General features: G+C 36.0%; 1 protein-coding gene across 7 annotated transcripts in view; it reads left to right on the top strand.

Moving 5' to 3' along the window:
- The window catches only part of LOC135218273 (ELAV-like protein 1), a 314,052-nt gene that overhangs the window by 79,973 nt on the left and 212,221 nt on the right, over positions 1 to 21,858 (top strand). For 3 of the 7 annotated variants that reach the window (XM_064254459.1, XM_064254457.1, XM_064254461.1), the window contains exon 3: positions 15,474 to 15,542. The exons of 2 other annotated variants lie outside the window; for them this stretch is intronic. The gene's annotated coding sequence lies outside the window, so the exon portion shown is untranslated. Of the gene's footprint in view, positions 1 to 4,424; positions 4,454 to 15,473; positions 15,543 to 21,858 lie in introns of all 7 variants that reach the window. 2 more of the 7 variants (XM_064254462.1, XM_064254460.1) reach the window with 1 other exon arrangement.

Genomic DNA, 21,858 nt, shown 5'->3' with positions numbered 1-21,858 from the left:
CTCAACGACCTACAAAGAGAGGTATCCGAAGTGCTCAGGGAAATGGAGTTTGAGTCTGTGCTTTTTTATGATTTGCTGAAATCATACCCCTCTAGAATGCAGGCTGTGGTACAGGCAGATGGAGGCCACACAAAATATTGAATACTCAGGGAAACTTAAATAAATATCTGTTCTGAATTACTTTTGTTTTTGTCCATATCAATTTTAGTTTATGCTGTAGAGGGGGGTTGGGGGGTGGCTCTTAATTTCGAAACACCGTGTATATATAAACCCACTAATTGATAACTTTATTTCCCTTTCTTTAATGTTATGCATCGTCGATAAACATGCAGAATAGCCACGATACCCTTTACTTAGACTAACTTTCACACTAAACATATCACTCTTCCTGCAACGCATTCAAACTCGTATCCCCATCGTCATAAAAACTCTGCAAATATTCATTTCACATAGCATCGACACCACTCCCCACATTGCTTGTAGTATAATTCCTATTAAATTATTTATAGGTCCATATACGCCACATTCTGCGGGTATGTTACTACAATATCTGTAGTCGCCACTTTCGACTTCTTATAAGCATTAAACAGCCGCATAAGATTCTGTAAACCAGTGTCTGATAATTTTACTCTTATGTAATTTCTGGTTTTCTGTGTAACTGTTGCCTTCCCAAGTTTCACTTTTTTTTTTATTTAGGATCCCAAGTTTCACTTTGTTTTTATTTTGGATTATGTTTTCTCCTTTTTTTCTGTTTAAAGTTAAAGTTAGCAGGTTCAGTGCCCACTTGTTGAAGACTTCACTCTCATTATCCCTTGGCCGATTATACTAAAATTACTCGAATCGGCTAAAGTGAATTCAGCAGCTTGTGCCGACTCCCGTTTAATTCTTGGAAAACTGTGGCTGTAGAAATGTAATCCATGTTGACCCATCAAAGTTGAATTTCAAGGTCATTTATTTTTTAAATGGAAGGCTCTTTATTTGCGATATTGCAAGTCGACCAGTATTAAGCTTGAGTAGCCTGCCTGATATTTGCCCTGTTAAGATCGTGCTTGTAATAATGGTTTTGGCCAGCTGCTTTTATTTTCCACTTTTGACAATTTTATCTCTTCTGGAGCATTTTTATCGATGTCATGGTGTCTGGTGTTTTTGTTCTTTCAGGTATTAATTCAACCATAAAACCTTATCTTTGGATTAAGAGGATTGTTGGGGTTTTGGGGGGGGGGGGGGGGGGGTTCAGAACTGTGTTCATGTACAGTGTATGAATGCCTTGCTTGGTTGATTTTTTATTTAAATTTATGTCTCTCTCTCTCTCTCTCTCTCTCTCTCTCTCTCTCTCTCTCTCTCTCTCTCTCTCTCTCTCTCTCTCTCTCTCTCTCTCTCTCTGGAAGAAAAAACCCTATTAAATATCAAGCAAAACCCCAAACTATTATACTCATATGCGAAGAAGATGAATAAAAGAAGAAGAATAAAAGAAGAATAGAAATAGGCCCTCTGAGAATTGAAGGGAGATTAACGAATGAAAAAAAGGAAATTTGCAACATACTGGCAGAACGATATAAGAGAGAATTCACCCCTAGAATAGATAATGAAGATAATGATATAGAAGTAAGGGACGAAAATAGTGAATATTTAGCTGACATAAAAATTAATGAAGCTGATATTGTGCAGGCAATTAATGAAATTAAAAATGGAGCTGCTGCAGGGCCGGATGGAGTCCCTGCTATTTTGTTAAAGAAAGTAGTTCATTCTATCGCAAAGCCACTTGCAATATTATTAAGACAAAGTGTAGATACAGGCAAGATTTATGATGAGCACAAATTAGCATATATCACCCCTACTTTCAAAAGTGGATCAAGACTAGAGGCAAGTAATTATAGGCCTGTGAGTCTAACATCACATATTATGAAAGTGTATGAAAGGGTAATGAAGAAAAATATTATGAAACATTTATAAAAAAATAATTTGTTTAATATAGGACAACACTGTTTCGTACCCGGAAAAAGTACACAAACCCAACTGTTAGTCCACCGTGAGAACATATTCAAAAATATGAAAAGTGGAAATGAAACACATGTGGTTTATCTAGACTTTGCAAAAGCTTTTGACAAAGTAGACCATAATATATTAGCAAAGAAAATTAGAAAACACAATATCGTAGATAAAGTAGGAAGATGGTTAAAAGAATTTTTACACAACAGAAAACAGTTATTGCAAACGATGAGAAATCGGATGAAACCAAGGTAATATCCGGTGTGCCACAAGGTACGGTGCTAGCTGCAATATTGTTTGTTATTATGATTGAAGACATAGACAGTAATGTTAAGGATTCGGTAGTGAGTAGTTTCGCTGATGACACAAGAATACGTAGTAGAGAAATTACTTGTGATGAAGATAGGAAACGCTCTACAAAGAGACCTTAACAAAGTATATGATTGGGCAGAGGTAAATAGGATGGTATTTAACTCTGATAAATTTGAATCAATAATTATGGAGACAGAGAAGGAAAGCTATATGCATATAGGGGAGCCTAATAATGAGACAATCACAAATAAGGAAGCAGTTAAAGACCTTGGTGTGATGATGAATAGGAATGTGTTATGCAATGATCAAATAGCAATTCTGTTGGCAAAATGTAAAGCAAAAATGGGAATGTTGTTACGGCACTTCAAACAAAACAAGCTGAACACATGATTATGCTTTTATAAAAAAAAATATGTTCGTAGTCCACTTGAATATTGCAATATGATATGGTACCCACACTATCAAAAGGATATTGCACAAATAGAGAGTGTACAAAGGTCCTTTACAGCTAGAATAGAAGAAGTTAAGGACCTAGACTACTGGGAAAGACTACAATCCTTAAAATTATATAGTCTAGAAAGGAGAAGAGAACGCTACATGATAATTCAGGCATGGAAACAGATAGAAGGAATAACAGAAAATATCATGGAACTAAAAATATCAGAAAGAGCAAGCAGAGGTAGATTAATAGTGCCCAAAACTATACCAGGAAAAATAAGGAAAGCACACAGGACATTAATCCACTACGCACCAGCATCGATAATGCAGCGTCTATTCAATGCGTTGCCAGCTCATCTGAGGAATATATCAGGAGTGAGCGTAGATGTGTTTAAGAATAAGCTCGACAAATATCTAAACTGCATCCCAGACCATCCAAGATTGGAAGAAGCAAAATATACCGGAAGATGTACTAGCAACTCTCTGGTAGACATTAGAGGCGCCTCACACTGAGGGACCTGGGGCAACCCGAACGTACTGTAAGGTCTGTAAGGTAAGGTCTCTCTCTCTCTCTCTCTCTCTCTCTCTCTCTCTCTCTCTCTCTCTCTCTCTCTCTCTCTCTCAACCTATTTCTATTTATTCTTTGATAATCTTGACTTGATGTAAAGTTTGAAATTTCAAGTCTTGTAGTATAGTTAAATGTTGATTTTATGCGCTTTGTAACCGGCTTGTCATTGGATGGTATGAAGTTAAGAGGCAGGGGAATAGCTTAGGCGTTGAGAAGTGGATTTGGTGCTTGAAGATGATCTGGAAAGCTGCTCCTCATGTCCTCTCCCTCCTTTCCCCCTCCTCAGCCCTTTTCATAGTTATTTGTGGGAACACCCAAGTTATCCTGAACATTTTCCCTTGAAATTCCGTGGAGATGACGCCATATTTATGTTCATCTGACGCTCTGAAGGGAAATGTTAGTTGAAGGTGAATAGGCTAAATATTGCCATGCAAATTCCTTCCCATAGGTATAAGTGGCTAAATTGAGTGTCAGTTCATCGAGAATGCGGCTCTCTGGAAAATTGCTGTCTTTTGAGGTTGTTGAAGGGCCTTGTTTTAATTGATGGATTGACAGTCGTAATGTCAAGGACTGAGGACATGATTTCAGATCAGGATTTTTTAATTAATAGTATGTTTTGCAATAATTCCTTCTAGGGTAGAATAATATATATCACATACGTGTATGTATATATATAGATATATATATATATATATATATATATATATATATATATATATATATATATATACATATATATATCAGCAAAAGCCACAGGGAAAATTTTTAAAAAAGAAAAGACAGAGTGCCAAGTACTTTCGTGTATTTAACACATCTTCGGGGAACAAATTTAAAGTCTTTGTGCCCCGAAGATTGTTAAATACACGATAGTACTTGGCACTCTGTCTTTTCTTTTTTTAAAATTTTCTCTGTGGCTTTTGCTGGTAAACAAACACGTGCTTACTTTTGTGATTTTATAGTATATCACAACACACACACACACATATATATATATATATATATATATATATATATATATATATATATATACACACACACACATATACATACGTATATTCTAACGAAAATAACGTCTCTTCGGCATGACCACTTTTTTTTTTCTTTCTTTTCTTTTTAGAAATTTAACTGAAAGCAGCTGTCCCGGCAGTAAGTAAGGAAATTTATTTTCTTGTTTGTTGTTTATAAATTGTTTAACTAATTGGGTACTGTACGGGGGTAATGCCGTTAGTACACCTCATGCAGTGCACGGTAGGCGTTACTTAAGGTACTGTGCAGCGTGCCTTCGGCCCCAACTGCAATCCCTTTCGTTCCTTTTACTGTACCTGCTTTCATATTCTTTTTCTTCTATTTTACTCTCTACCCTCTCCTGACCATTGATTCATAGTGCAGCTGCAGATTTTCCTCCTGTTACACCTTTCAAACCCTTTACTGTCAATTTCAGTTTCAGCGCTGAATGACCTCATAGGTCCCAGTGCTTGAAAGGACAAGGGAGTAGAGTGTTGCAAAGTCTCTCTCTGCTTCTCATGGATAGGGAGAGTTGTAAAGTAATCGCTTCCCTAACAATAGAAATTGCACTGGCTGCGGTGGATCGATAGTTTCTCACTCCATCCCTCCCCCACCCTGTTTTCTCCTCCTCCTCCTCCTCCTCCTCCTCCTCCTCCTCCTCCTCCTCCTCCTCCTCCTCTCATCAACCATTTTGTAGTCTGTACTGTAGTAGAACTCTCACTTGTCTGCTTTGTGGTTTCTGTGTTCATTTACGAAGATTAGTTTTGTATTCTGACTCACTATCCTACGTTGTCTACCATGTACGTTTTGTGGGTTTCTTGATATTGTACCTTAGAGGGTCCGTTTCTTCCCTCCTTTATATCGGTTTTTGTTTGTTTGTTTGTGTTTGTGATTTCTCTGGTTACCATGTGGGTGTCTTTATGTGTACACCTTTGTTTATTAGGCATGTTTAGTTTCGTCTTATTAAGGTGTTGAGTTATTTGGAATTAAGAATAGCAATATTGCCAAAATGTCATGTTAAAAATTTGTACCTCAAATTCAAACTTGTTAATGCTGAATTCTGATACATATTTTATGTTAGGTGTTTCTATTGTACAGTATCAGTATTTTCTTTCCATTGTTCACCAACCTCCACAATGTTATGTCGTTTTGTAGTAGTTTTTTTAAAGAGTTCTCGACTTTTAATTTGATTTCGTTCTTATAAATTTTTGTATATTTCATTAATGTTTTGCTCGTGCTCAGACTCAGGTGCCTTCCTATTGGGAGTTCTCTATCTGGTGTAATCGGATATATTGAAGCACGATCATGGCACTCTGTACTCCCTATGAGGGGAGCTGCAACTTGGGGAGAGAACACAGCTGAATATTTTTATTATTATTATTATCATTATTATTATTATTATTCATGCCAGTTTATAATTACAAGGCAATTTATCTTCTCGTGTTTTTAATGCTGTCAGGCAATGGGTGATGTCAAATCAATTTTCGAGCTAAAAGATTCGGTAATGCAGCAATGTGAAGTGTTTTCATTCTCAATGTTCTAACTGGAAAATGTTGCTTCCCTCCTCCCCACCCCCCCACCACTCCATGCTATCATCCTTGAAAGATAAGATTAGAGTCTTGAAGCTTATTTATTCATTTTAAAACCAAATGCAAACCCTCTCTCTCTCTCCCTCCCACCCTTAATATTACTTGATGGGAGCACATTAGAATCTCAGATAGGCCCCGCAAGTTATTTCCAATGGAGGTGTACTTGAGTCTGATTCTTCCCTATAAACCTCTTGCTAATTGGATTCATTTTATTTTTGTAATAGATATTGAGCTGTGAATCGTTTGTACACAAAATTTGAACACTTCCAGTAGATTTCGTTCGCCAAACAATGAGTTTTATTTTGATATTCACAAGGAAATGGTTTTCATATTAGAATATTATTGATCTCACTGGCAGCTTGTTGAGCTTAGACCTATTTTTATATATATTTATTCTTCACTACTGAAAATGCATATTTGCTTATCTAGTTTGATTTTAGTGTCCCGAATGGATAAGTTTATATGATTTAAGAATATTTAAAGAGTAAATAATTCACTAGGTTATCCATCGCGAATATTCTTGTTCATAACATTTTGGATACAGAATTTTACATACATCGCAGGAATAGACCAGTGGTCACAAACTTCCACAGATGAAAAATAGTAATTTGAACTGCTTGGGAGTATAGAAGTAACATCTTGTTATTTTGCTTCCATTCCCGCTTCTTGTCCAATCCAGGGTCCAAAGAATTCTGCTTCAATCCTTCTCAAATATTCAGTGCCGGTGTTTGGTGTTTCTTGCAGTTTCATCATTAGATTATTTATTTAACTCATAATTTTTTTGGATCGCTTTCATCTTGCTATCTGATCACTCTTTAACTCCATGTTGTCAATGGCGTAGTGCTTGGCTTTAACTAAACTTTATGCTCTCTTTTCCCCCCCCCCCCCCCCCCTTTTTTTTTTTTTTTTTTTTTTTTTTTTTTTTTTTTTTTTTTTTTTTTTTTTTTTTTTTTTTTTTTTAAGCATTTGTCATGTCAATTTTTTTTTCCCCATTGGAGGCATCATCCTTTGTTTGCTAGAACTAGCCGATAGCAGGCGGATCTGCCAGTTTCGGATTAAAGGGGGAGGGGCTCCTGGTCCCGTGCCCTCCTCCTTGGATAGGTTAATGTGTAAATCTCAAAGCTATAATTAACTTGTGATAAAGTGTATCCACTGCGCAAAAGTAAAATATTGATAGAAACATCGAAAACAAAATTATTTTAATGCATGTATTCAATGCTTAGATTTGCCAAAGAAACTTCACCTGCTACTTCTTTGTAAGCTACAGGCGCGGGAAACAAATGTAATAATCTCCAGAATTTCTCTCTCTCTCTCTCTCTCTCTCTACAGTAAAAATATAAAATGGTCAGAAATTAATGAAGAATTAAACAAAGATTGGGATAACATTTTCGTAAGTGATGACATAAGGGTAAATACGGAGATATTATATAAAATATTGGAGATAATAGTGGAAAAATAGATACCGGAACAAGGAAAAGTAAACATCATTCATGCAATACCAAGAGACAGAAGAATCTTGTTCCAGAAAATCAGAAAGTGGAAAAAAGGTCTTGCAAAAGAAAAAAATGCATGGAAAGTTATAGAACTAAAAGTAAGATAGAAAATGCAGAAAAAAAAAGATTTAGACAATCAAAAGAAAATGAAAACGGGACTTGGAAGAAAAAACCCTATTAAATATCAAGCAAAACCCCAAACTATTATACTCATATGCGAAGAAGATGAATAAAAGAAGAATAGAAATAGGCCCTCTGAGAATTGAAGGGAGATTAACGAATGAAAAAAAGGAAATTTGCAACATAACTGGCAGAACGATATAAGAGAGAATTCACCCCTAGAAATAGATAGATAATGAGATAATGATATAGAAGTAAAGGGATGAAAATAGTGAATATTTAGCTGACATAGATATTAATGAAGCTGATATTGTGCAGGCTATTAATGAAATTAAAAATGGAGCTGCTGCAGGGCCTGATGGAATTCCTGCTATTTTGTTAAAGAAAGTAGTTCATTCTATCGCAAAGCCACTTGCAATATTATTAAGACAAAGTGTAGATACAGGCAAGATATATGATGAGCACAAATTAGCGTATATTACCCCTACTTTCAAAAGTGGATCAAGACTAGAGGCAAGTAATTATATTTTTTTGGTTTTTTTCCTGTGAGTCTAACATCACATATAATGAAAGTGTATGAAAGGGTATGAAGAAAAATATTATGAAACATTTAATAAAAAATAATTTGTTTAATAAAGGACAACATGGTTTTGTACCCGGAAAAAGTACACAAACCCAACTGTTAGTCCACCGTGAAAACATATTCAAAAATATGAAAAGCGAAATGAACAAACAGATGTGTTTATTTAGACTTTGCAAAAGCTTTTGATAAAGTAGACCATAATATTAGCGAAGAAAATTAGAAAACACAATATCGTGGATAAGGTAGGAAGATGGTTAAAAGAATTTTTACACAACAGAAAACAGATAGTTATTGCAAACGATGAGAAAATCGGATGAAGCCAAGGTAATATCCGGTGTGCCGCAAGGTACGGTGTTAGCTGCAATACTGTTTGTTATTATGATTGAAGACATAGACAATAATGTTAAGGATTCGGTAGTGAGTAGTTTCGCAGATGACACAAGAATAAGTAGAGAAATTACTTGTGATGAAGATAGGAACGCTCTACAAAGAGACCTTAACAAAGTATATGATTGGGCAGAGGTAAATAGGATGGTATTTAACTCTGATAAATTTGAATCAATAAATTATGGAGACAGAGAAAGAAAGCTATATGCATATAAGGGACCTAATAATGAGACCATCACAAATAAGGAAGCAGTTAAAGACCTTGGTGTGATGATGAATAGGAACATGTTATGCAATGATCAAATAGCAACTCTGTTGGCAAAATGTAAAGCAAAAATGGGAATGTTGTTACGGCACTTCAAAACAAGAAAAGCTGAACACATGATTATGCTTTATAAAACATATGTTCGTAGTCCACTTGAATATTGCAATATGATATGGTACCCACACTATCAAAAGGATATTGCACAAATAGGGAGAGTGGTACAAAAGGTCCTTTACAGCTAGAATAGAAGAAGTTAAGGACCTAGACTACTGGGAAAGACTACAATTCTTAAATTATATAGTCGGAAAGGAGAAGAGAAACGCTACATGATAATTCAGGCATGGAAACAGATAGAAGGAATAGCAGAAAATATCATGGAACTAAAAATATACGAGGCAAGCAGAGGTAGATTAATAGTGCCCAAAAATATACCAGGAAAAATAAGGAAAGCACACAGGACATTAATCCACTACGCACCAGCATCGATAATGCAGCGTCTATTCAATGCTTGCCAGCTCATCTGAGGAATATATCAGGAGTGAGCGTAGATGTGTTTAAGAATAAGCTCGACAAAATATCTAAACTGCATCCCAGACCATCCAAGATTGGAAGATGCAAAATATACCGGAAGATGTACTAGCAACTCTCTGGTAGACATTTAGAGGTGCCTCACACTGAGGGACCTGGGGCAACCCGAACAAGATGTAAGGTCTGTAAGGTAAGGTCTCTCTCTCTCTCTCTCTCTCTCTCTCTCTCTCTCTCTCATAGAAACAACTTGTTATTGAACAACCAACACGATTTCAGACAAAATTGCTTATGAAACGTGTTGGAGATTTTTCATATGCTTGGTATTTACGACAGTAGTAGAGCAATAGATATAATCTACTTAGGTTTCCAAAAGACCATTGACAAAGTTCCACGCAAGAAACAAATGGCAAAAGTTGGAGGTTTAGGAATTGTAGGAGTATATAACAAGACTGGATCGAAGAGTGGCTAACAAATAGAAAACAGGGTCGTAATAAATGGTGAAGAATCAGAATGGTCAGTTTTGTAGGCTTCACTAGCAAGATAGCCAAATTTGCAGATGACACCAAACTAGGTGTAAATGCAGCAGACCCAGATACAGTGGAAAGTTTAAGAAATGATCTAAAGAAAATAGAAGTGTGGTAAAAAATATGGCCAATGCCTTTTAACCTGGATAAATGTAAAGTGTTACAAATCGGAACAAACAACCCTCATGCTTCTTGTGAATGACATAAATAATAGTGTAGATCAAGAAGAGGTCCTTGGAGTTATTATTACCAAGGACTTAAAATCCGCAAGACGGTGCATAAAGCTGAAAATGTGGCACAGAAACTACCTAGGATACATGAAGAGCAGTTCAGATGCAGAAATAAGGAATCGGTGCTGCAGCTCTACACATCAATAGTTAGACCACATCTTGAATATGCAGTACAGATTGGATCACCAACACTAAGAAAGGACATAAATAGACTAGAAGTGGTACAAGCAAGAGCCACAAAGGTAATTCCATCCATCAAGCAAATAGGTTACCAAAGACGACCATAGAGCCCTGAACATGTATGACCTAGAAACACGACGATTGCGAGGACAACTAATAGAGACGTTCAAAATACTTAAGGCATAACAAAAGTAGACAGTAACCACTTCACATAAACGATAACCAGACGAGAAATAATGGATGGAAACTAAAACTGAAGAGACACAACACCTCGCTGTGGGAACTTCACATACTTCACATACAAGGTATGTGACACATGGAATAAACTGCCACTAGAATTTGTAAGCAGCAACAGTGTAGGAGAGTTAATATAAAGCTAGACAGAATCATTAGAACACTGTGAATTAATTGTAAAACCTGCTCCTCAAGATAAGTGAGCACATGATGATGTCTCCTGGGATGGACTAATAATTAGTCTGAGACATCCTAATCCTTGTAATTCCTGGTAATTCAGTATATACAATATTTTATATATATATATATACATACATAAATACATATATATACATATATACATATACATCTTATACATCATATACATACACATACATACACACACACACACACATACATACATACACAGTGTGCGCGCTCATACACATATGGATATTGATATATATGTATCCTGATGAGGTGTAGAAATACATGAAAGCGGTAGGTTCAGGCCATTTCTTTTTCCCCTTTTCCTGGCTGGGTGTATGTATGTGTGTGTGTATGTATATATATAATATATATATATATATATATATATATATATATATATATAATATATGTGTGTGTGTGTGTCTCCTAAGTGACCCCCCATGAAAGATTTCTTGATCCGCCACTGGGATCTTCGGATATGTTTTACGGGATAAGGCGAGAAATAACTACTGTAGGACAGTAAAGCTGTGCCTTGTCATAAACAAAACAAAAAAAATTTTTTTGCGAAAATCAGAATGGGACCATTCTCTTTTCGTAGCAGAATATAGCAAGTTTTCATTAATATTGTAACGTAACATACTGTTATTGTGGCATGATTTTACTTTAATGAAGTCTAGTGTGCGAAATTCCCTGTAGGTTGGGTAGTGTCGTCAGTTGGTTCACTGTAGGCATTGGTAAAGGGTGTTTGCAGCGTTCCTTCGGCCCATACCTACACCCACCCACTTTTGAGCCTTTACTTTACCTCTACTACCTTTCCCATCTTTGTTGTCCAACCTCTCCTTTACTTGAATGTGCTTCATCTCCTTTATTTCCTGGGTCTTTTGATCTTGCTGTCAGCCACTCCCTCTGCTTCGTTACAGTGTCATAACTAATGTTAATTTGGTTTAAGTTCATCCCAAGAAGTCCAATGATATCTTTATGTTAAGAAGGTCAGGTTGCACTATAGTTTTCCTCAAGAATATATGTTATTAATAGTACTATGTGGAAGACTCGTATTTGCATTTTATTTTCTGTGCGTTGAAGTAAACAAGCAAGTTTTGGTCTGAATGGTGTGAATCCATTTAATCTTCTAATAGTTATGACTACGAAATGTTTGTATTCTTATCCTGGAGCATCTTCATCTCCCGTGTTATCTACAGTGGATCTTGTTTGGTATAGAGATATTCATATCAGATACAGGTGTCTTAGATGAATTGAATATTATTTAATTATAGTTACAGTGTTAGTCTTAGTTTGCCAACACAAAATTTGGATAATTGTATAAAACAGTTTTAGAAATCTGCTTGGAAAATTAGCCCTTCATATTGGGTTGAATACGAAAAGGCGAAAACATTCAGGTTTTCACTGGTTACAGTTGTGTTGACTTCTTGGCCTTTTTTAACAGTTTTTTTATATGTAAAACACAGTGGGTTTAAGTTCCTGAAGAAATAACGGGAATTTATTTTGCAATAACCGTAGATTGGAGTTCATTAGCCGTAGAGTTTTGTCCCAAACTGTTCCTGTATGTTGAAGTTTTTACTTTTGTACAGGAGTACGATTGTCCAGGAATGCTTGTTTGTTACACCTACTGGTATTTACATTTTCCTCGTTCTTTCGTTGTATTGATAGGATACGTATTATCCATAACAACATTGTTCTAAACAGTTTTATAATTGGGAAGTCTCTCACTCTCTCTCTCTCTCTCCCTCTCTCTCTCTCTCTCTCTCTCTCTCTCTCTCTCTCTCTCTCTCTCTCTCTCTCTCTCTCTCTCTCTCTGTCAGTGCATAATGAATTTGTGGAGTATATTTTCACTTAGTAGAACTTTGTTCTGCGTAGAAAAATATATGGTGGAATAGGAGTTAAATTCTATTGCAATAAAGAATGGTAAAGGAGAATTTCAATTGTTAATGAAGATCAGTTTCAGATTAGTTAAGACCTAATACTGAATTTGTCTGCCGTTCCCCAGTGATTTGATCTTCCTTACTATTTCTACTTTCGCTAATTTTTTCTGTCTTGTTCGTTCTTAGCCTTCATGGATTGCAGGTTCTCCTTTCACCACCCTTGATCTAATTGACGTTCTTTGAATTAGCAAAGTTCTTTGCTTTCTAAAAATGTATCCCAATTCTTTATAAGTCTTGCTAAGAGGACACGTATCACACTGTCTTATTCGTACGTATAGCATTTCAACCCTTGTCTTGTTTTATATGAAATACATTTTGTGTCATAGGGTTGTTAGATTCTTTACGCCAGTTCGGAGAGACGTTGTAATTTAAGAGCTTCGCAAACAATGGCCTGCTTTGCGTTGATATACGACTCATCAGTGTAATCGTGTGTTCTACATTCCTCTTTAGGTTAGTTCAGAGACTTGCCAGATTTGCAAACAAGGGCCTCTTTTGGACTGATCAATGTAACCCCGGTTATCGATTCTTTAAGCTGGTTTGAAGAGACCATGCAACTTCAAGCTTTGCAAACATTGGTCTGTTTTGGGTTGATACACAAAACTTAGAAATGAAAAAATTATTCCTATTTTTCACCCCGCTTGACAAGATTTATCGGAGAGAGAGAGAGAGAGAGAGAGAGAGAGAGAGAGAGAGAGAGAGAGAGAGAGAGAGAGAGAGAGAGAGAGAGAGAGAGAGAGAGGTGGCATATAGTACATCGGTAGTGATGGTCACCTCCTTAGTTTGGTTACTTAACAAGCAAGTATGCTTCAAGCACAGTTGTAAATTTGCAAGTAATTAATCAGTTGAACTGCACTCATTATATGGAGGGGCCTGGGCATAGAAAGATGTGTCAAGAACCTTATGGAGCCCATGCCCTTCAAGGAAAAAAGGAGCATGGTTAACAAAAAAAGTTGTAAATTTGGACATTGTTACAATTGTTTTAGATGTTACATGCACATTGTACCTTCAACCGGAGCAGTGGCTAGCAGAGAATTGTGGACCATATGGGGGTCCGAGTGGTTGTATCTGCGGTAGTAGAGTTAGGGAGGTTGCAGTTACTGTTACGAAGAATTTGGTGATGTGTGAAAGAGAACAGATTTATACTAAGTAAGACTAAGTGTGCCAGAAGAAGTATGTTAATTGTTGAGGAAAGAGTGAAGTGAAGAACATGGGTTGTCTGCAAGGAAATGAAATGCAGCGGTAGGTGACACAGAAAGAATAGTCCCGTAGGGGATAATGCTTTCAGTGCACTTCTTAAGGTTCTTTGCAGCGTCCCTTCGGCCCCTAGCTGCAACCCCTTCCATTCCTTATTCTCTACCTCTGTTCATAATCTTTTTCTTCCATCTTACTTTCCACCCTCTCCTGACAATTGTTTCATAGTGCAACTGCGATGGTTTCCTCCTCTTACACCTTTAAAACCTTTCGACTATCAATTTCCCTTTCAGCGCTGAGTGACCTCATAGGTCCGGGCGCTTGACCGGCGGCCAAAATTCTATATACCACAGAAAGAACAGGATACTTCGTGAAAATATTGAACAATTTAGAATGTGTGTGTATATATATAATATATAGATAATACTATATATATAATATATAATATATATATATAGATATATATATATTAGTAATATCTATATATATATATATAAATAAATATATATATATATATATATAAAAATATACATATATTCATATATAGTTTATATACGTGTGCTCGTATTTTTGTTTTCTAATGTAATTTGCGTTTAACCAAGGTAGTGTGCGGGTAAGAACTCCACGTTTAGAATCCTCTTCCAGCACGGGCCATCTCGTCTCCCGTCACTCGCCCCATGGAGGGAAATACCTTATAAAGTATGAGATTCGGAAAGGGTCCTGATGTCCCCAGGGTTATCGGATTACTTATGTCTTTTAAATCTCTCTCTCTCTCTCTCTCTCTCTCTCTCTCTCTCTCTCTCTCTCTCTCTCTCTCTCTCTCTCTCTCTCTCTCTCTCTCCAGGCCTTCAAGTTACATAAACTAATACATGATGACATATGAGAAAAACAACCAAATATCTACGTATATGTTGAAGACGTGGGCATTTAACATTTTCCTCTTATTACTGTCAAAGAGGTTGACTCATCTTAGATTTAGTCGTTAAATGGTTTAAATAAGAAAGGTAAGTAGCTTGCTTGCTTGCTTGCTACAGTCGTGTTCATGATATCGTACGTAGACCTCGGCACGGTAGTGAATAACTAGTTGAATTCTTTACCTATACAGTGACAAGTTCTAAACAATATGTGAGAATTTTATTAGTTGTGGCATTTTGATATTGTAATATCTTTCTTACTGAAGACTTAACATAGAGTTTGATTTCATGATTTTTTTAGTCACCATAGTGTAACTGATTAGATATGTTAAATAAAATATTGACGTTTCAGATTTGTTCTTTACTTTTTCTGTTCATCGATTTTATCGCAAGTTTTAATTCGGATTACTCTCGATGTCTTGAAAGGATGGAGGTTGCCATTAACCGGTTTGGAAATAGAATTTAGTTAAATAGTTTCCTTTCAAATTTAGACTATCGGGAGGAATTGATCTAGATGATTAAAGACACGATTGATGATACGAAAGGAAGAAGCATAGGTGTTTAACTTGAGTGGGATATACATATCAATGAAGAATATGAATTTACTGTAGAGATTTTCTTCAAGCTTGGCGGCTAGTATGATTTATATTGTGTTCCATATAGACTTTTTTCTACATGATTTTAGTGTTTAGAATTAAGGAACGCTTATATTCCAAGATTTTATTATTCTCGTTACTCAAGCGTCATGGCATAGTTTTTGCCTCCCTTAATATGTATTGTTTCTCCTTTTGCAGCCCCTGGCCTGAAATCGCGTCCTGCTGGAAGTTCCTCATCCCGTTCATGGGAGATTCCCTAATATAAAGGTATGTGGGTTTTATTTGGAATTCACTTACCCGTGGGATGGAAAATCGTTGATTTTCATTTCCTAGAAGGTGAAGAAATTTTAGATATAATCGTTGTTAGTAGAATAGTTGAATGGTCTGTGATGTTTGTTTTTCGTTGTTATTTATGTTTCATGTATTCGTTTTTATATGATAGGGCAACACCGTTACAACTTTCGGATTTCGTAGTATACAAAGTGTTTTTGAGCTGCGTTGGTTAAAGCAAGCAAGTTCCATGTGCATTTACCACAGTTTTAAACTTTAAATCCTTCAAGTTACAAGGTCGGCACTGGCATTCTAGGGGGGAGTATATGGCTAGAATATTTGTTTCAGTTCGCATACCACATAAGAATGAAAGGATTTCCTTAATTTTATTAGTATAGTTTTGGACACAAAAGTGATAAGAATTAAAAAGCTTCTGGTGGAGATATGTTGACGTTTTCAGTGACTGGAATTTAAGGTTGCTTAGATAAATTTTAGGTTTCTTCAGTCAGTTTGCACATGAGTCTTGGAAAAGTAGGTCACATTTTTGTTATATAGAAGCCGGGCGAAAACTTATTTGGTATAATTAACCTCTAGTTGCAGTGAGCAGTTGTCCATTGGTTGTTATGAACATCTTTACTCGTTGTGAGTTGATGAGTCGGGCGTTATTAAGAGTGTTGGCGATCTCAAAATAATCAGCGGAAAGGTTTTTTGTTTTGTTTTGTGGCAACTACTCAGTTTGATGAACAAATTCCTTTTACTGCTATCATTATATATAACCAGTGAGAGAAAGTTTTCGTATATGAAGTGGTTCATGTGGAGGGATGGAATAGATGGAAATACCAGAGAGCACAGACGGGGAAAGGAAGGTATAGTGTAGGAAGCTTTTGTATATGGCTTGTTAGCCAATGTTATATTGAGCAGTCTTATAATTAACAGTTAGGGGTTAGGTGAACAAATTTGTGCAGGGTATTTCTTCATCCGTCCTTAAACTTTCTCCAAAGTTTTTTTTTTTTATATGTGCATATACATATAGTATGTGTGTGTGAGTGGTGTATATGTGTGTGTATATATATATATATATATATATATATATATATATATATATATATATATATATATATATCTATATATTTATTTATTTATTATACATATATACAGACATACAATGTTCGCCTCTTGCATGAAAACCGACTGGTATAAGGAATGATGTATAATTAAAGAGTATATAAATAATTTATAAAACTGTATTTAGGTTGTTACTGAACTCTTCCTCTTACGGTAGACAATTAAAGCATGTATTCTTCGGTTTTAGTGTGTGCTAAGAAGCCGTAATTAGTGGGTTGAATGCAGTAGAGGTGCAGAGTTTGTATATGAAAGCGAGTTTTGTCTTGAGTTTTGGGTCCTCGCAAAAAACACGTTCATTTTCTGAAATGTAATGGAAAGATGAAATGCCCAAGAATTAAAATGCCAAATTTTCATACAAGTATTCGGTTACTTTCTCAAGTTCTCAGGTAACTTGTTCTTCATAGGGGGATAGTGCCGTCAGGGCACCTCATGCTGTGCATTGTAGGCATTACTTAAAGTTCTTAATAGCGTCCTTTCGGCCCCTAGCTGCAACCCCTTTCATTCCTGTGACAGTAACTACGTTCATATTCTTGTTCATGTTCTCTTTCTTCCGCCTTACTTTTACACCCTATCCTAACAATTTTGTAATAGTGCAGCTGCGAGGTTTTCCTCTTGCAACCGTCAAATCTTTATACTGTCAATTTCCGTTTCAGTGCTGAATGACTTCAGAAGTCCCAGCGCTTGGCCTTAGGCCTAAATTCTATATTCTATTCTATTCTATGAACGCTAGTTCCATTTGAATAGTAAGAAATACACATTTTCCCATTTATATTTTTTTTTTATTTTGTATTGCAGAAAAATGTTTGCTTAACGTTGTTTATAAAACCATTATCCATTTTTTTGAAATTTTATCTTTAATCTGTCTTGCTTATGAGGAATTATTAGGTATCTCTCTCTCTCTCTCTCTCTCTCTCTCTCTCTCTCTCTCTCTCTCTCTCTCTCTCTCTCTCTCTCTCTCTCTCCTGTGATGTATCCAAACTTGGGAAAGGATGCAGTTAGGTAATTTTTTTTCCTGTATTTATTAATAACATTCAAAAATAGTACAATAGAAACCAGGTTAGAATAATTGGCAAAACGTTAGGGGTGTCATGTATTCCTATCTTAGATGCTACAAGTTCAATCTGATTTTTTCCAGGCGATGTTTTAAACTGAACGCACCTATAATGCAAAGTATGTGGGTAAAAATGTGTTCACTTGTAAATTTTAATCGGCACACTTCCCTGTCTCTTTCTTAATTACAATGCACTGTTCGAGTAAAGGAGATCTTTAAAAAAAGAAAGTGAATTCAAACATAGGCGACTACAGCCAAATGATCTTTCTACCATCTTTTGTGTTACCTGGGGAATGGCCTGGCTTGATAAGGGACTTTGGGAAAAGCATAAGCGATGCAGTTAGGATTTAAGCTAATGATTTTTATAGTTACCGAGTAGAGGACAAACTCCGTGCTGTTGCTCTGAGGACGTTGGCAAATCATGAAGAAATTGCTGTACCGTGGATGACACAATAGATGATTATAGTATTCGTTTCAGTGATAACGGCTGGTGAAATTGCTCAAAACCCCCATGGAGTCTGTAAACAGAGTAGTTTTCATTCCTTGTTTATTATCTGAGACCGATATTCTTAAAAGGTTAAAAATTTAGGACTTTTTGGCTAGATTGAGCTGTGTACAGTTTTGTTGTGTGATGCTTGAAAACTACTACACTACAAGGAAACAGAATTTTTGCGGACCTTCATTCACAGGACCGAACTTCGTGTTGTCAGGGATTTGTTCGATTTATTCTAGAAAGTAGCAGCTGTCTGATTGTGCTAATTTTGAGAAATTGTGATCAGTTGAGAGTGCCACCTTAGTGTAGTACTCTGAATATAGTGACCAACTGTAGAAAATCCTGGACTGAAAATTTTGGGGTTGATGCAGACATTTCTGCGCTTACCAATTTTTTTTTAAGACAATAAGGTTTTAGAGGTAACCTATGGTTTATTCTTTAATATATATATATATATATATATTCTCTCGCATTCTTACCATATTTTTTATATATTATATATATATATATATTTTCGCTTTCTACCATATCTTTTGTTTTGTATATGTTTTAAAAACTTTAAGTGGAATGATTGACTAATGGAAGGAGTGTAACTGTTGAAAGTTGAGTGAAATGAACCCTTTGAAGGAGTATGAGGCAGTATTGACATGGGTAAAATGACGAAGGTTTCATCTTTTTTATATCATATTATGTCACCGTTCGGTCATTAATCTGCGATCATATGACCATAGGGTCCCATTGCTTGAGCTGTCCTTAAATTTAATTCTCCCGTTCAACCTGTATCAATGTGTAGATTTTACGCTTTCAAATTTGCAGTTGAAGAAAAATTCCAAGGTCATTATTTTGCATCTCAGTGTGGACAGATCGTGTCAGACACTAAAGCTGGTGGCCCATGCTAAAAGGCCCCGGACTTGTATCTTGATACCATGACTGAACTGTAAATGACCTTTACCAGTTTTAGCACAACCCAGGGAAGGGACTTCTTCAGGAAGTTAGCTTATGAGCACTATTGTCATCGCATCAGAACCTATACGAGTTGATCTGATTTTACTCCCCTCTATAGAAAATCAAGATTGACAAATGAATTTTTGTGTTTCATTAGAATTCCCCTCATCAGATACGAAAATAGGATTTGAATCATTGTAACGCTCAAAAGTTTAATTCAGAAAAAGTTATTCTTAGAGCATGATGCAAAGCATAAAGTCCGGACGGTCTAGACTGAAGGTTCTAAATCAGGAGATAGAGTGGGCTGTGCTTTGTGTTTAAAGACGAAGTATGTGAGGTAAAACTGCAGGTACCGTACCACCGTGTACTGTAGAGATGACAGCCATAGTCCAGGCTTTGGAACTAGCATGACGGTGAAGTAAGGATTTGGCAATATATGCGGATAACTGAAGTTTAGTAGATTCCAGAAATTATTCTATTTGATGCATACCTCTGTGTTCAAGGCGAGGGAGGGACTTTACCGCTTGTTCTTGTGGAAAAATCCTCCTGTTTTCGCTGGGTCCCATCCTACATTGGGATTCGGAGAGATAAGGTTGACTAGATGCTGCTGGTAATCGTTTGTCTCATAAATCGAATATATATATATATATATATATATATATATGTATATATATATATATATTATATTATACTATATATATATATATATATATATATATATATATATATATATATATATTTATTAATTTTTCTATTAGTTTTAAAATTCTGTTCAGCAGTGGGTTGGATTTAAAATCCACCTCTCTCTCTCTCTCTCTCTCTCTCTCTCTCTCTCTCTCTCTCTCTCTCTCTCTCTCTCTCTCTCTCTCTCTCACACACACACACACAAGAAGACAGTATTATGGCAGATCCCGCGTCACATAATGGCGTTCCAATAATGTAAATGCAGCATAACTGAAATTATCCATAAACAAAGTAGATAAAACTGATGTTGAGTAAATAGTCCGGTGCTACAATCCAATGTTATTCACGTTTGCCATTTTCCTTTCATACATTATGTAACAAAATAAGTGGTCGAATTTGGAAGATAACTTTTAGGGGCTGGTAATTGCTGAATTAATTTGTAATACTCCACTATGTTTACAAAGCTTGCTTATTAGAATGCATCTGATATCTAGATACTATGATAGGATTGAAAATGAAACTATGCAAGACAGAAGTATTGTGGCCTGAGAATCCACATAAGGGTGAATTAACACTAGATTGGGAACGTGTTAATGGGGTTAAATATTTCAAATATTTAGCAGTAATGGCATTCTGTGTAAGTTCCGTTGAGCTGCAATTTTGTAAAAGAAATAAAAAGAAAAATCAAGCAATGGCCAGCCTGAATCAGATTTCGAAATCAAATAAACTGAAATTGCATACGACCGTAAGATATACTTTAGTACGATATGTGTCGCTGAAGGGAAATGAATCATGGTATGTAAATGAAATTATGAAAGATTTGGTATATTTGGGAATAAAGCTTTAAGGAGAATGTTACGAGTCAGATGGCTAAATAGAGTTTGTTACGACTCAGATGGCGGGATAGGGTTTGAAATGATACCGTAACGGAAATTAGGAAGTTCCATATTCAGATGAAATGTGTCTAGAGAGGGATTTGGAGAAGGCTTGGACACGTCCTTCGCGCAACCCCTTGGGAGAATATCTCCTGATAGGGTCAACTGGACTCCTCACAGAACAAGAAAATGAGCAAGATCCAGGGCTGCCTGAATTAGAACCATGCGGAAAAGACATCAGTGGGGGAATTTCACAAAGGCCCTTTTATCGCGCTGCAGTCAGTGTGTGCGTGTATGTATAGAATATGTTAGAGTTAAAATGCTCGTAAATGATTTAAGCAAAAAATATTTACTATTTCGGCTGACGACATTTCAACCCTGATTTCTGTTGACTCGAAGTATTTATGTATTATTTGCAGGCGTCTTAATGACTTCTTCCTCGTTTGGCAAAAATTAGTGGTGGTAAATGACTTTCTTGTCGTATGGTGGAGGGGGTTAAGATATATATCGTTGTAGGACTTCGGCCCCATTAGCTTGCTCCTGGGTGGACCGGTGAAGGAGACGGCTCCGTTGAAAGGCTTGCTTGAGAGTAGACCATGTTGGTGAATTTCCAGTTATCCCCTGATAAGTTCATATCTTCAGCTTAATATCAATGATGGCAGATTCTGGAATCTACCTTTTAAACGCACAGCTAATGATGAAAAACAACTTCACTCCAGTGTTTGGCTTTTTATTTTTGTTTGTCTTGCTAACGTCCTTAACAATTTTTGTTCGATAGTATAATTGTATCTGATGTTAACGTTTCCCAAATTATTTCTCCAGATTGCCATTTGAAATGTATATTAAGGGCTATGAAATACAGATTACAGCCAGCCGTGGTTTTTTCGGAGGTATCATGGTAACTAAGAAATAAATATCAGAAACAGCAAAGTTTAATTATATATATAATAAAAAATTTCGTTCCGTATTCTCTTATGGTAATATTTAAGAAGGTAATAGGCTGCCGTTTTCCCGTCTAGTCTAATGGTTTAATTTAATATAGTGGGTGCAACCAGCTTATTCAGTCTATAAAAAATTAAAATCGGCCGTTTGTCTTTCCATATACATACATATATATATATATATATATATATATATATA

This window comes from Macrobrachium nipponense, chromosome 9 (assembly GCF_015104395.2).
Source record: "Macrobrachium nipponense isolate FS-2020 chromosome 9, ASM1510439v2, whole genome shotgun sequence".
NCBI classification, from domain to species: domain Eukaryota; kingdom Metazoa; phylum Arthropoda; class Malacostraca; order Decapoda; family Palaemonidae; genus Macrobrachium; species Macrobrachium nipponense.
This window is presented reverse-complemented; position numbering and strand designations above follow the sequence as displayed.